Source organism: Peromyscus maniculatus, chromosome 9 (genome assembly GCF_049852395.1).
Source record: "Peromyscus maniculatus bairdii isolate BWxNUB_F1_BW_parent chromosome 9, HU_Pman_BW_mat_3.1, whole genome shotgun sequence".
NCBI classification, from domain to species: Eukaryota; Metazoa; Chordata; class Mammalia; order Rodentia; family Cricetidae; genus Peromyscus; species Peromyscus maniculatus.
The window spans coordinates 34,271,179-34,285,723 of NC_134860.1; the positions used below are offsets into that span (position 1 = coordinate 34,271,179).

The 14,545-nt window shown below is 51.1% G+C and overlaps 1 long non-coding RNA gene across 1 annotated transcript in view; it reads left to right on the forward strand.

The window, feature by feature from the left end:
• The window catches only part of LOC107403027 (uncharacterized), an 80,725-nt gene extending 67,120 nt beyond the window's left edge, over positions 1 to 13,605 (forward strand). The window contains exons 4-6 of the long non-coding RNA XR_013042265.1: positions 2,101 to 2,236; positions 9,060 to 9,154; positions 10,998 to 13,605. This is a non-coding gene — a long non-coding RNA (uncharacterized LOC107403027). The remainder of the gene's footprint in view (positions 1 to 2,100; positions 2,237 to 9,059; positions 9,155 to 10,997) is intronic.
• The last annotated feature ends 940 nt before the right edge of the window (positions 13,606 to 14,545 follow it).

A 14,545-nucleotide genomic window follows, 5' to 3' on the forward strand; every position in this document is an offset into this window, starting at 1 on the left:
GGTTTGCTTGGGACATGGTGGGCCTTGGGTAGCTCTGGGGCTGGGCCTGGGTGACCTTGGAGAATTTCAAACACTCCAGCTTACCATTCTCCAAATGCCATAGCCACGTTCTTCTGCTCCAAGCCCCCTGACTGCTGTTGCTCCTGCCTGGAGTCTCCATCCGTTTGCCAGTCTCTGGCTCTCCGCTGTCCTCCCTCTCCCTGTGGCTCTGGGGAAGGCCTTTAAAGAGCCTACATGGGGACCTCTCAAGCTGCTGGTGAAAGAGAGGCTTGGCTGTCATGGGGACCACCTTTCCTCCACACCTGTATGCTACAAGACAGATTAGATTCAGCCTCTTCCACTGTTCCTGGCTTCACTGTTTAGCTTCAGGGCTCATTGGAAATGCCGGTGTGTGGTATCAGGTCAGAGCAAACTGCCCATCTAGATGAGCCTCAGTCTTCTGGCTGACTCAGTTACTCAGGAGTCCCAGTTTCCTCCACTATAAAGTGGAGTGCCTGTTCCCACCCTCTAAGGTCCTTGTGAAAGTTGTGGGTGCCGACGTACCTGCTCCCACTGCCTGTAATATTTTCCCCTGTCTGTTGCTTACATAGCTCCTGTTCCCCTTTGGGGAGAGCCTGCTCAGTGTTACCTCCTCCAGGAAGCCTTCCCTCATCAGCAATTCCAGGCAGGTGTCCCCATCGGGGGACCTTCCTCTCTTCTCTTGTAGCTCATTTGTGTATCTTCCTCATTAGACTGTGAGTTCCACGAGGGCAGGGGCCCTACCTCCTTTCTTCTCCTGGATTCCTGTACCGAGCCCCGGGCCTGGTACTTCAAGGGCATTCAGTGAATATTTGCTAAATAGATGATGGATTTAAACTACCTCCTGTGCAGTGGGGACCCAATAAAATGCAGCCCTTCCCATGGAATGTGGCCCTTGAGACCACTGAGCCTCCTGCTCTCAGGATGCTAGCGGATGCTGTTGTCAGGAAGCTCTGCTCTGCCTGGGCTGGTCTGCCTTCAGGGGTGGGATGGAGGTCGAGGAGGGAAGGGCCTCCCACACTCAGTCACTGATGTAACCAGGGGAGGAAGAGGCCAGGTAATCTGTGCCTGAGGCCTATGCCCCACCTGGGCACTGCCCAAAAGGAAGCCCAGTGTGTCAAGAACTCTTAGGTTCTTCCCCAGAAGAGGAAGATGGTGGAAATGGGTTTCCTCACCTTCCAACAGGCCATGGCTGTCCCCAAGTTCACAACTAAGGGGAGGGTCTATGCTTGTGGAAAGGAGATGATAGTTGTGTTCTGCCTGGGTTTCTGGGTCATGGTCTACATCCCCAAACTGTGCCCGGCTTTTTCATTTTCTGACCTCACAGGTCTGACTCACCTGGCCCCTTTCTCAGGCCCTCAGGTGTGTGCTTTTTCACCCATCTGGGTCTCACTTTCATGTGTCAAGTGGGACAAAGGACCTTAGGAGCTGGGTAGTATTTGGAGGGTCTGGTAGACTAATCCACACCCACTACACTTCAGTTTTTGAAAGCCTATCAGTTATATGCTCTTAACAGAATGCAGAATCCTGTCAGTTACAGGTGAACCATGGATGCTTGGCAAATGAGACACCCACACATAAAAGTTTTTGAAAAATGGTGGGGATGCAACTCTGGGGCACATTTACATGGATGGAGTGCTCCTTGAGATGGTAATGGGTGGTTTAGGGGGCAGCTGGCCACTAGTTCCTCCCAGTGCTTGGAGGATGCAGGTCTGCAGCTACCAATTTGTTGTGCAAGGCTGTGGTTAGCTGGACATCACAAATCAGTTACAAGAGTCCCGTGGTCCTAAGGAGCACAAGGGCCTTGAAGAGCCTTTGCTCTGGACCTTGTTCTGCTCAAGTAATACACTAGTATGGGGACACACTTGCCTGCCCACTCATACATGTGTGTGCATATGTATGAACCTCCATGCCCACGCTCGTAGGAACAGTATTGCAGACTGATTTTTTTTACTTGTATGGATTTCCTGAATCTATCTTGTCTTATTATTTGTTCAGGTTCAGAATGTGATGTCCAAGTAATGTCCAGAGAGAATCTTCTGTTTAATTTCTGCTTTCTTTTCAGCCATCTCCATTTTACAGGCTGGAAGACTGAGGCCCCAAGGGAAAAGTGTTCAGAAAGTAGCAGAGCCAGTAGCAACAAAGAAGATACCAGGATGTCCTGACCAGTGTTGGGACTCCCCTGGGAGGTGACATCTGCCTCAGTGGGGAATGTGATGTAAGTATTGCCTCCACTCAGCTCTCCCATTTTATGGATAGGAAAACCGACTGGGCCTCAGTCTCGCATCCAAGACCACAGAGTGAAGACGGGTAAGCTCTGAGTTGGGGCTGTGGTTTTCAGCCTCCACAGCAGGGAAATTCCAGGCCTGAAGCTGCTGCTAGGAGCACAAGGTTCATTCAGAACGTAGCTGAAAAATAGTGGTAATAAAAAAGGAACTTAAGAAACAAGAGTTCCATACAGAAGCCTGGGGACCAGCCATTCCCCGAGACTGCTCCTCAGAGCTGCCTACCCGCCCAAGGCCTTGTCCACTGCTTGGATCCTGTGGCCAGCCAGCCAGCCAGCCAGCCAGCAGCCCTGGCAGAGCCTCCCTGTGAGCCCTGCCCCCAGTCCTGCTGACACAGGCGTCCTGGCCCCTTACCTCCCAGCCCTGCCTGCCTGCTGGCAGCCTGTGGTAACAAGATGCCCTTTGTGTGTGTTTGGGGGAGGGGGCAGTGGGCAGCTCCTGTGCTGCCTCTCGCTGCTGAGTCACAGCTCCTGCCAGCTCTGGGGACAGAGAGTTGCAGGTGACTGGCCAGGCGGCAAGGAGCCCAAGACCTTGGAGATGACCTCAAACAACCCCTTCCTCAAACAGTGGGGAAACTGAGGCTGAGAAGGGGGAAGGGGGTGTCTTAGGCTTTCCTCCAGGCACTTGTCAAGGGGGAGCAGACTTCCCGTGGTCTGGGGGCTCCCAGGCTTGTGGGGACTTGGTAGTGTCCTTTGTTCCCCAGAATAGCTGTTATGTCAAGGAACACATGTGCGCAAGCTCACACATGTGCATGTGAGCAAATGAACATGTGTAAGTCTGTGATTGAATGTGTGTCAGTATGTAGGCTTCTCTAAGGTCCCCATACTTTCTCCCAAGACCTCAAGACCTGGCCGGAGGGACACTTGTCCCTTCCATCAGAGGGGACCTAGGTTTGTCCTTACCTGCTGCCTAGACAATTCCACCAAGGCAAGTGTGTATCTGTGATGGACAGTTCACTCCTTGACAAGTCACCCCTGAAACCAAGGTGACCTGTCTCTGCTCCCTGGTATAGTGCAGTGTGGGACTAACAGAGGTTCTGGCCAGATGGATGGCTCTGAGAACATGGGCTTCAGAGCCAGGCTGCCTGGGGTGGACTTCTGGCTCACCAATGACTTAGGCTCTTTGCATCCTACCTGGGTCTCCATTTCCTCATCTGTAAAGTGGGGATTCCAACAGACTTGCCTCTCGGGGTTATAACAGGAATTGGTTTTTGCCCATGAAACTCTCAGAACTCCTGGCCATCTCTGGCAGGCCCTTAAGGAGTATTAGAGTCTATTTTTATTAGTTAGTCCTTAGTGCTTTTCCTGAGCCCAAGCAAGTCCATGGGAGATGATGCAGAGGTCCGGAGGTGACTCGGGCTCCCAGCCTGGCTGCAAGTGAAGACACATTTCCTTTGGTCCCCTGACAGACAGGCAACAGGAGTGGAGGAGGCTTTCCCGGGAGGATATGCCTGTTCTGGCCCATGGCCCCCTGAATGTGGCCGCTCTGACTGTAGCTCCGGATTTCAGCTTCTCTGCCCTCCCATGGGCCCCCCAGCTATAGTGGTAGCTAGGTTTCAGGAAGGAAGACAGGGTGGCCCCTGGCTATAGCTGGGCTTCGGTGGCTTTGGCTGGCAGTAGGTTCTCTTGTGCTGCTGCTGTGTACCTCGCTTAAGGCTGGGGATGACCATCTGGGTCCCAGGGCTCTGAGGGGGCCTGCCGGCCATCTGCCTGCTTGGTATTGGCTGCTTCCGAGAAGCAGCAGGGTGGCTTGGGCAAAGCAGCCCCCCCTCACCCCCTATATACACCTTTACTTATCTCCTTTCCCTGGCTGCCATGAGGAGGATCATTTTAGTTCCCTACCTGCATTTTCCATGGGCATACACAGGGCCCAGAAGTCAGGAAGCCCAGCTGTTTTATATGTCCAGTATGTCCAATATGAAGGCAGGGAAGTCCTGTCATCCTCCTGCTTCATGCTTTCAATTTGCACAGTGTGCAATCCAGGTTGACTGAAGGCCTAGAGGTTGGCTGGGAGGAATATTATGTACTTAAGGTTGCAGGAAGCTCCCCATGACCACCTGGCCTTTACTTCTGAGCCTGGGGCCAGGTATAAATTATCTATATCCTCAATAAGACACATGTACCCAGGCCCAGGGAAGTGTTTTATGCATGGTAATGCAGGGTTACAAGAAACTGAGGGATAGTTCTCTAGAGTTGGAGGCTGGCTAGGACTGGGAGGCACCCTTGCACTCATTCATTCATTCATTCATTCATCCCATCAATTTTCTGAAGCTAGGCTCTGGGATAGCAACCTTGATAGCTGGAGTAAGAACTAAGCCTGGGCTGACAGCATGGTAAACTCTAGGGTAGGGTCTCTTAACATGGAACCCAGGAAAAGCCGCTGAAAGGCACCTCCTGGAACCTGAAGGGAAGGTGGAAGAGAAATGGGTTGCTAGTCTCACGAGACTGACACCACTATGCCTGCTGGGCGTTACCAGAGCCCTAGCCAGAAGGCATGCAATAGACCCTGTGATACCAGGACATGATAGAATCTCCAAACACATAAGTGACTTTCCTGTGGCGTTCTGGAGGAATTCCTAGAGACGACATATGAAGTCATGCCTGCCTATTTCCAAATTCTAAGGGATGATCCACTCTCCAGCTCCCAGGTTTCCCTAAGGTGAAGTTGGGAGAGGTCCTGAAGAAAGTCTGCCTTCTCTGGCTGGAGAGGAGAGTGGAGGGCCACGAGCTGTACTGAACGTCCTTTCTTACCTCCTTATCGAGAGTTCATGGGTGGCTGCCTATGCTTCTGGTTCTAGGAGAGCTTGACTGTGGCCAGGCAGGCTGGGTGCTGGGTGTATAATAAAATGCTCCATTATGGGTTGAAGGAATCCTGGGCCCTAGGAGGCATGGCCACTTAGGAGCCAGAGTCCAAGCCACTGGCAATGCTGGGTTTCTTTTCTGGGCAAGGTCATGGGCTGGCTTGAGCAAAAGGCCCCACAAACCCTGTCCCCTAGAGACCTTGGCCAGACTTCTAGCCTCCAGGAGGGTGTAGAACCAGGATCTCTCTCCCCTTGCTCCTTGTTCTCTCGTGGCCATTAGGCCCTTAGAAGGTGCTCCCTCCAGATGAAGGTGGTCTACCTGCCTTCTGCTGTCGTTTAGGCCAGTCTCTGAATGGCCTGTCGCCACTTGAGATATTCTTGCTCCTCTGCTAACAACCAAAGCAACTGACTGCCTAGGTCCTAAATCTCTCCACACCTCATCACCTCTGCCTCCCCTCTTCCTGCTCACGTCCTCCTCTTCTGTCCTGCAAATGATCCCGTCTCTGCATGGGCTTCGGGAGTCTCTATGGCGTTCCCCGTGTTTTCCTCTACGTAGCCACAGGAAGAAGGTGCACAGAATTGGATCAGGACCATGCCCCAGGCACTGCACCCTGGGCTGACATATATGTCTCGAGAGCTGACCTGGTTGCCTTTGCCCTGTCATCTCCCTGTCCCCTCCCTGTCCACTGTGCCTCAGTGTCCCGGCCTTCCTTTCTCACCCTGACTTCACCGGAGGGCTCCCACCTCTCTGCCTTGCAGGCAGGTCTTTCGCCTGATTCCCTTCCCAGGCCGCTGTGTGGCCTGTTCCATTTCACCTGGACTTACACTGAATTCTCGTTCATCTGTGTATGCACAGGAGTCTGGGTGCCCACGTGCCACAGCATGGATATGGAGGCCAGAGGACGGATTGAGATGTCGGTCCTTGCCTTCCACTTTGAGACCGGGTCCTCGTTTGTCACTAGCAGGCCATTGAGTTTCTGTGGATCCTTCTGTCTCTTTCTTCCATCTTGCCATAAGAGGGCTAGGATTGTGGATTTGTACTCCTTCTGGCTTTACACACGTTCTGAACATCAGAACTCAGTTCTTTATGCTTCCATGGCAAATGTTTTACCCCTGGAGCCATCTTCCTGCCTTGTCTCAGGTTTTGAGTCTGAATCTCTCTCTCTCTCTCTCTCTCTCTCTCTCTCTCTCTCTCTCTCTCTCTCTCTCTCTCTCTCTCTCGTCTCTCAGGCTGGACTTGAACTCTTCATCCTTCTGACTCAGCCTCCTGGTTGCTGGAACAGTAGGTGTGGCCACTTTACTTCCTCACTAATCTTTCACTCAGCTTTGCTGTCTTTGATGCTTATTCTCCACACCCCTTGGACTAGAATGTGAGCACTAGGACTCAAGGACATTCCTGTCACCCTCACTGCACCGAGAGCTCAGCAGCTGTGGAGGGAGGAACTGTCTGATGCTAGAGATTCACAGTCGGCAGGCATCAGAGCCTTGGTCTTCGGAAGCTTCTCTGTGCTCCCAGAAGCTTCCTGGAGGCATAGGGCAGCAGGGAGGGGTGTGTGTGTGTGTGTGTGTGTGTGTGTGTGTGTGTGTGTGTGTGTCCACTCATGCCTCCAAGGAAGTCCTTCTATTCTCTTGTTTTGGGGCAGCATAGTGTTAGCTTCAGAGTTTAGAGCTGCCAGGCAGTGATGGCACACTCCTTTAATCCCAGCACTGGGGAGGCAGAGGCAGGTGGATCTCTGTGAGTTTGAGGCCAGCCTGGTCTATAGAGCAAGTTCCAGAACAACCAGAGATGTTACACAGAGAAACCCTGACTTGAACAACCAACAAAAAAAGAAAAGAAAAGAAAAGAAAGAAGAAAGAAAAAAGAAAGAAAGAAAGAAAAAAGAAAGGAAGAAAAAAGGAAGGAAGGAAGAAAGAAAGAAAGAAAGAAAGAAAGAAGGGAAGAAAGAAAGGAAGGAAGGAAGGAAGGAAGGAAGGAAGGAAGAAAGAAAGAAAGAAAGAAAGAAGAAGAAAGAAAGAAAGAGAAAGAAAGAAAATAAGAAGAGGGTTTAGAGTTTATTCTGCCCTGAAATAGCTTGGCCATGACTTTCCCTGTTCCTTGTCCTGTTCAGAGATAGGTATTTCTGTGGAAACTTCCAGATGGCTTTTGAACAGTGTGGCTTGTTGAAAGGCTGGGTGATGCAGGGTCAAATGTCTTATGTTCAAATTCACTTTATTCCATTTCTCCTGGGTCAATGGCAAGGCACCAAAGTGTTTGACCCTCAGCGTCCTATGGGAGCTGGGTTCCCATGCTGCCCGGACATTGGTGGAAATGCTGGCTGGCATGCCCACGCTGATGTCTGTGCTTCTTTTTGTACTGTGCTACCTGCCCCCCAACAAACCAAACAACAAAACCCTAAAGGCCAGATCAACAGCCACAAAAACAACCCTCCACAACTCTCCACTATTCTAGGGCATCCAGGGTTAGGAGAGGCAGCAGCATCTGGGCCTGTTCAGGCTCAGCTGGGCAGCAGGAGGGCCAGAATAGTAGTTTTTGGGGATGGGGGCAGCTGTTGTGGTGTGCCCAGCTCTCTCGAAGTAATTTCTAGAGTTTGTCTTTTGGAGCACATAGCAGTCCAAGGTAGCCCAAGGTCAGAGCTTCTGTTTTTCGATGTCTTCACAGAAAGGGAGAAGAGAAAGCCGGCACCAATTCCATTTTTTTTTTTTTTTTTTTTTACAGAGAGCTGGCTTGGAGCCAGCCACTAGCCATGGAAAGAAGGCAGCTAAGTGCTGGAATTTACCTGGCTGCATCCTCAAAAGGCCTGGAAGGCAGGAAGGAGGCAGCCATTTCTGCGTGAGCCTCGCTGGGCCAGCCCCATGCTGAGGGTCTCATCTGGCCCTTGAGATAGGCTAGATGTTGTTCTAAGAGCTTTGTGTGGATTGGCTCATTTTGATGAATTTTAATCCTTCCTGTATCCTTGCCCTAGTGTAATTGTTCCCATTTTAAAGACAGGTTAGCTGAGGCAATAGAAGTAAAATAATGTCCAAGGTCCCACAGTCCTCATGGGCTTTATTGAACCCCAACTTTATAATGTCTTAGCAATGGGGATCTTTATCGTCACTAGGTCCAGCCTCAAAGGGGTTAAACAACTTCCTCAAGGTCACCCAGCATGTGGATGCAGCCAAACTGGGATTCCAGCTCTACTCTGGGTGGCTTCGAGGGAGTATGTTGTCCCATGCTTAAAACTTGGCTGGTCTCAGTTCCTTGGAATAGTTGGATTGGGGACAGGGGACTGTCATGAGCCCCCTCTGATTTTCTGTACCATGGTCTTCATGTGGGCACCTGTGTTTCCAGCGTAGACCTGGAGGAAGAAGCCCAAATCCCCAGGAAGCTCCTTTTAAGCCACCGCCTTTAGAGGGATGTCAGGAAAGAAACAGATAAAGAGGCCGTGTCTGGGCCCCACAATCCAGGAACAGACCCCCGCATGCCACAGAATGAAGTCATGCCACAGAATGAAGAGAGGTTCCTGGGCTGGAGCCAGGCCCCATTCGGATTTTATGAGTTATGAGTGAGCTGGTTTCAGCACACAGGCCTATGCCCACCTTCCAAAGCTCCCCACCACGGGAGCTTGGAACCTCCCTGCCTGCTGCTCCCAATCCCAATAGAACATCTCTCAGGAAAGGTTAAGGATGTGCCCAGATCTGGAGCTTCTTGGAGTCAGGGTCCTGGTCTCTTTGGGATTATCTCTAGGGCTTAGTGTGGGAAGAACCTAGCCTTGAGGGTAGAGCCAGGCCTGCAGCCCTGTTTGGACCCTGATGTCTCAGAATATGAAGATCTCCCAGGCATCACTCTTCTAGCCCGTACATTGGGGATGGTAGCTCATAGTTCCCTGTAGTCAGTTCAGTAGCTGCCAAACTTTGAATCATGCTGGAATCTTCCAGGGGCCCTAAAACATGTAGATGTCTGCTTCCTTCTCCAGGTGTTCCGATTTAATAGGTCTGTGATGACCAGGTGTTGGCAAGGGTGAGCGCTCCTAGGTTAGTCCCGTGTGGGGTCAAATGTGGAAGCCTCTGGGTAAGTCTTCACCCCTACAGCATTCTGTCATTTCCTGTCAGCCTCAGACCCCTATGGTTCTCTTGACAGTCTAGACAGCTCACTATCTTTATCCCAACGTGTGGGTTCAGGGATCCTTCTGCTCTCTCTGTATCTGTCTGTCTCCGCCCCTCCACCTGCCCTGCCTCTCTGCTCCTCCTACCTCAGGCTCTTCAAAATTCTAATTCTAGGTGTCTGGGGCAGGGAATGGTGCCCTTGGGAGGGACATGGTGAAATCTATGGGGTCTGTAGTTGGCAACCTGAAGAGCCAGGCTGGGGAAAGAAGACCACACCTTCTGGAGTGGTCAGATGGGAGTCAGAGATTTATGAGGGGGGGAGGGGGGGAGGGAGGGACGGAGGGAGAGAGAGAGAGAGAGAGAGAGAGAGAGAGAGAGAGAGATGCACCTGCATAGTTCGCCTGTTAGCCTCAGCCTCAATGGCTGGATCTAAAGAGGCCCAGGTGGTTAGCATTGTGTTAGGACCTGTGTGTGACAGTCACATAGGAGAGGTGGCTAGGTGGAAGACTTCCATCTCAGCGGAGGACTTTGAGGCTAAGTTGTAGCCATCTAATTTGAGTGGGCATCCTGAGGCATGATATAAGCCCTGCATCTCTGGGTTGCCTCACTGGGTTGGGGAATGGGGTATCTATCTCATCTAGCCTCACTTTCCTGTCATCTATAAAATGAGAGGCACTATATGTTAAGGCAGGGGCAGAGGGAAGGCTCATAGAAGTACAAAAAGGTATCCATCTGTGTACTCATCCATACCCCATCTATCCCTCCCTCCCTCCCTCCCTCCCTCCCTCCCTCCCTCCCTCCCCCCTCCTTCCCTCCCTCCCCCCCTCCTTCCCTCCCTCCTTCCTTCCTTCTTCCATCTTTTCCTTCATCTACCTACTCCTGTACTCTCCTGTGAAGTGACCAACTCTTATGAGGCCCTCGGGTGAGCTGGCCCTATGTTGGTGCTTGCACACATGCAGAGAAGAGCCAGATTCTTCTGCTTCTAATTATGCCTCTAATTCTCAGTTCCAGGGGGTAAGGATGCTACCATGACTTCAGTCTGGGCTCTTAAGGCAGATGCAACACTCTGAACTAGCTAGAGACAAGAACGGGATGGTTGGGTGGGTGGGAGGGGAGAGACCTCTTGGCAGCGGATGGCAAATGCTGTATGTGGGGGTCCTTTAGGTCCTCCCGACTGTCTGCTGGGGCTGACATATGGGAGAAGCCACGATGAAACAGTCGGGGGTGTTGTACTGGGGTGGAACCAGCTCCTAGACCTTCCTGCTTTAGAGAGTAGGAAGTGGTTGACGCAGGGCAGGGCAGGTGAGGTTGGGGGATGGGGGGAAGGTGACAGTCACTCTCTGTTCTCCTTGGAGTATTCTGAATCCTTTCTGCCCAGCTTCTCTGACTCTCTTGAGGTGGGTCAGGAGGCCTGTCTTGTGTGGACATGGAGCAAAAATGAGACCCAGCTTCCCCCTTCATTCCCCATTCCAGCCCGGCAGAAGGACTGATGCAATCATTTGCATTTCAAAACCTGTATCTCCCACATCTCCCTTAATAAGAGCCAATTACACCTCTGCCCCAAACTGCAGGTTGCCTGGCTGTCATTGGACTTTCATCCTGTTTGGGTGGGGAGGAACTGTTCCCTTAAATGTCGCATTTAGCATATGCAAATGAAGATCTAATTGTCCTTAATGGAAAATGAACTCACCTGCTTGCTGTGAACTCCAGACAAAGCAGACATTGACAAAATGGGCACAGGGCCAGCCTGGGGTCTGCTCTTGCATCTTCACTAGGGGCCCTGCTGGCCTCTCCATTGCTTTCCTTAGGTCTAGAAGATGGCAGAATAGGGATCATCGCTGGCTAGAAGGTAACATACATGGAGAGACCCTTCCTCCATTTGATGGATGTGAGCACTGAGGGCTGGAGGCTGGGAGAAACTGGTCTAAAGTCACAGACCGAAGGACACTTCTTAGGGGACATCAGTATGGGATTTTGAGCATCCATGCCTGGGAAATCAGGGTCTTAAAGATCAGATCAGCGATTCTCCAACTAGACAAGAGGGAGCATGCTAAGTCCTCAATGGAAAATGAAATGGTCCAATCTGAGAGATGGGCTGGGCATTCCAGAGACTGAGGGACTAGGGCTCTGGAGACCACCCCAGCCTTTTCAACCACTCAGTGCAATCCCTCCACACACCTGATTATGCTGTGTTCAGAGAATAGGAACAGAAGATGCTCAGAAGTAGTGAGCATTCTGCCACTGGTGGTATACAAGCATCCTAGAGGCCTGCTGAGGGTGCAGCTGACCTAATAGTGGGGATTTCTGGGAGAGGAGAAACCATGCTGGAGAATAAGTCCCAATTTGCCAACCCTCATGCCTCTAGTGGATGACCAGAGAGAGCATTTTAGGAGCCTCAGGCCTGGGTCCGACTTGGAGATTGGGCATGGCCTGCCCCAAGAGTCAAGGTACCTACCTGACTTGGAGGAATTAAAACATCTCTCAGGCCTGAATCCCAACCTAGTTCCTTGCCTGGCCTTGGAGCCCTGCTCCTGGACAAGTCAGAATGCTTATGGAGTTGGAAACCCTGGGGCAATCCACGTCCACCTGAATATGATCCCATTCTCTGTGAGCCAGAGCACCATGCTGGTGGAATGGACACTGATACACGTGCCTCCCGTGGGAGTTTGTGGATGCTGCCATTGGGTTCACAGGGATGCCTGCACCTGGGAGGGACTTGGGAGAGACGTGTTTCTCAATCACCTTTGGAGAGGTTGATTCTTGCAAACCTCCAGGAGTCCTCTGCTCTGCCTACAACCTCCTGCCTAGTTGCTTTTTACTGACTTATGCGGGTTCCCTCAGATAGCCAGAATAGTCTAGTCCACTTCACTGCTGGCTGACCCTGGGATACCAAGCACCTTGGGAACCCCCCATCATCTCTCTTTCCCATGTGTCATAATGGGTCTCAAACAGGCTAAGTAAGGAACACACCCAAAGCCACACAGTGAGATCAGGCATCTGCTGGCCTTCTTTAGCCTTAGTAGCCCACGTGTTTCTGTGGTCATGGAGAAACTTATCCCTGTGGGACATGGAGGTCTCAGCTGCTACAAAATGGGACTATGGCTCTTGTTACTTAGGTATTATTGATGAGAGGAATGGGTGAGGATCAGATCATGGGGCTTTGTCTGAGCAGGTGATTCGAAATGGTCAGATACGGATTTGTGCGTTGTTAAGCCACTGAGATAGAGGAGGGTGCTGGTTGTTCCTGCAGCAAAGCCTCTCCCATGCTGACTGATTCCAGGGGCCATATGAGTAATTCCAGTATGGGTTGAGGCAGGAAAGTATAGCGACTAACTTTTGGTAAACCAAGTATACACAGCACCTTTGCTAATAGGTGCAGCCTGTGACCCTTACAGGCACTTACTGGGCATACAATTGGGAACAATGTAGTGAGCTGCACAGTAGACATACTTTAAGAAGGGGAAGTCAGTTACTTCCCTTTAGCAACTTCTTGATAATGCACGGTTTCTATGCAAACACATCCTGGAACAAATCTGGGAACTACTGGCAATGGGCTCATCCAGCCTAAGACTGATTTTGGACGTCTGCTGAATAAGGCAAACTGTGTCTTCTGAGTGAACTCTTAGGGAGAATCCCCTATTTACCATCTTATGCCTATGTATAATTGGACAGGCGTGTGATTAAAATCAGATGCAGTACAGGAAGGGACATGTGCTATGAGCATAGGTTTATATAATTGTGTAATCCTAATTCAAGTCTGTCAGTCAAAACAGAGAGCTACCACTGCTGTGCCCCTTAGCAACCATACACCTCATTTTCTTGAACCCCATTAAAAGAAGCCCCAAATAATAATTGGAACTCTTGAGTACATTCACTCATGTGGCTCGCTGTCATTCTTGACAAATTTCTTTCTGATTTGTACTATTGCGTTGCTTTTGAATAAAATTCCCTTGGGACTTTTGCAATCTTTATTTCATTCAGTTCATTGAAGAAGAGGCAAAGAACCTGGAAATGCTTGCCTGACCATGGTGTGGGGTGGGTTTCAAGTGATGAGTGGTGGAGATGAGTGTGTTTCACTGAAGCCTGCATATCCCACTGGGAAGCTTATACATGTATGGATTAAAAACCATGAGCTGGCCCAATAAGGCCTGTTCACCAGTGATTCAGATGTAGCCAGGGACGTGGCTCATTCTTTCTTGGGTGGATCTAGGAACAGTGGGTATGGGCCTCCATAGAAGCCTCCACCCACCCACCCACCTACCCAAGTGCATCAAATTCTAAGATGTGATGCAGGTAGACCCAGAATTCTTTTTCAATTTGCAGAAACTGGCCAAAGAACAAAAATGCAATATTCCATCTTCCTGACCACAATAGCTTTTTCTGGTGCCTTCTCGAGCAGGAGAAGGCAAGTGAAATGCAGAGGAACCATCTGCCTCCTTCACATTACTTCTTGCTCACAGCCAGGCCAACTGGCTCTTGGGAACGTCCTAGATGCTGAAAGGCAGGCCAGTGGCTGATGAACTTTGTGCTGGGTGGTCATGGGGGCCATGATTTCCTGAGAGACCTCAAGGGAGCTTCCTCCAAACTCCAGTCTCACGAGCCTGTCTTCAGTGAGACTCAGAAGCTGATTCCCCAGGATTAATGAGCCTTTCTTTCCTGAGGGCCCTGATCTGGGGTCGGAAGGGATGTGGCTTTGGCGGTGTGGGGAGTGCAGGGTTTGGGGAGATTTGGAGCATGGGCTGCAGCTGTTAGCTTGGCAGGGCCTTGCTGCAGATGTGAGGATGCTGGGTGGGGACTGAAGGGAGCCTAGGGTGTGGTGGGACCCAGCACGAACCCAGTGTCAGAAGGTGCCTGGGTGCTCGGGGAGAGGGCTGCTTACCCACAGTTTCTGCTCAGATCCATTGCTGGATGGAGGGCAAGCTGCCTGCAGCTGTCTTGAGAGGTTGGTCAAGTTTCTTCCTGCCCCTGTCCTCCTGGATGCTGACTCCCCAGGCCTCTTATACTCAAGCCAGTGTGGTTTTGGTTTTGGAGTTGAAGCAACACTGGGCTCCAGCCCAGGCTCCGATTATCCTGAGCAGTGGAATTTGGGAGCTGGAAGAGGCAAGCTTGGAAGAGTTTTTTAGCTAATGGAAAGATGGAGCTGTGGACTCCTCCCAGCTTGGCTCCTCTTGGATGGGGCAGGGCCTCCTCTTCCTCGAGTGCAGCCATGGATTCCAGGATGTAAGCTCAGAGCTCTAGTGGGGGTCCTTTCCCCACTCCAATTGAGATGGTTTTGGTCCTTTGCCTAAAGGGGCCACCAGATCTTTATTGACCTGCAACAAAAAGTTGTAAGGGCCATAAGTAGGAGAGTTCTTGG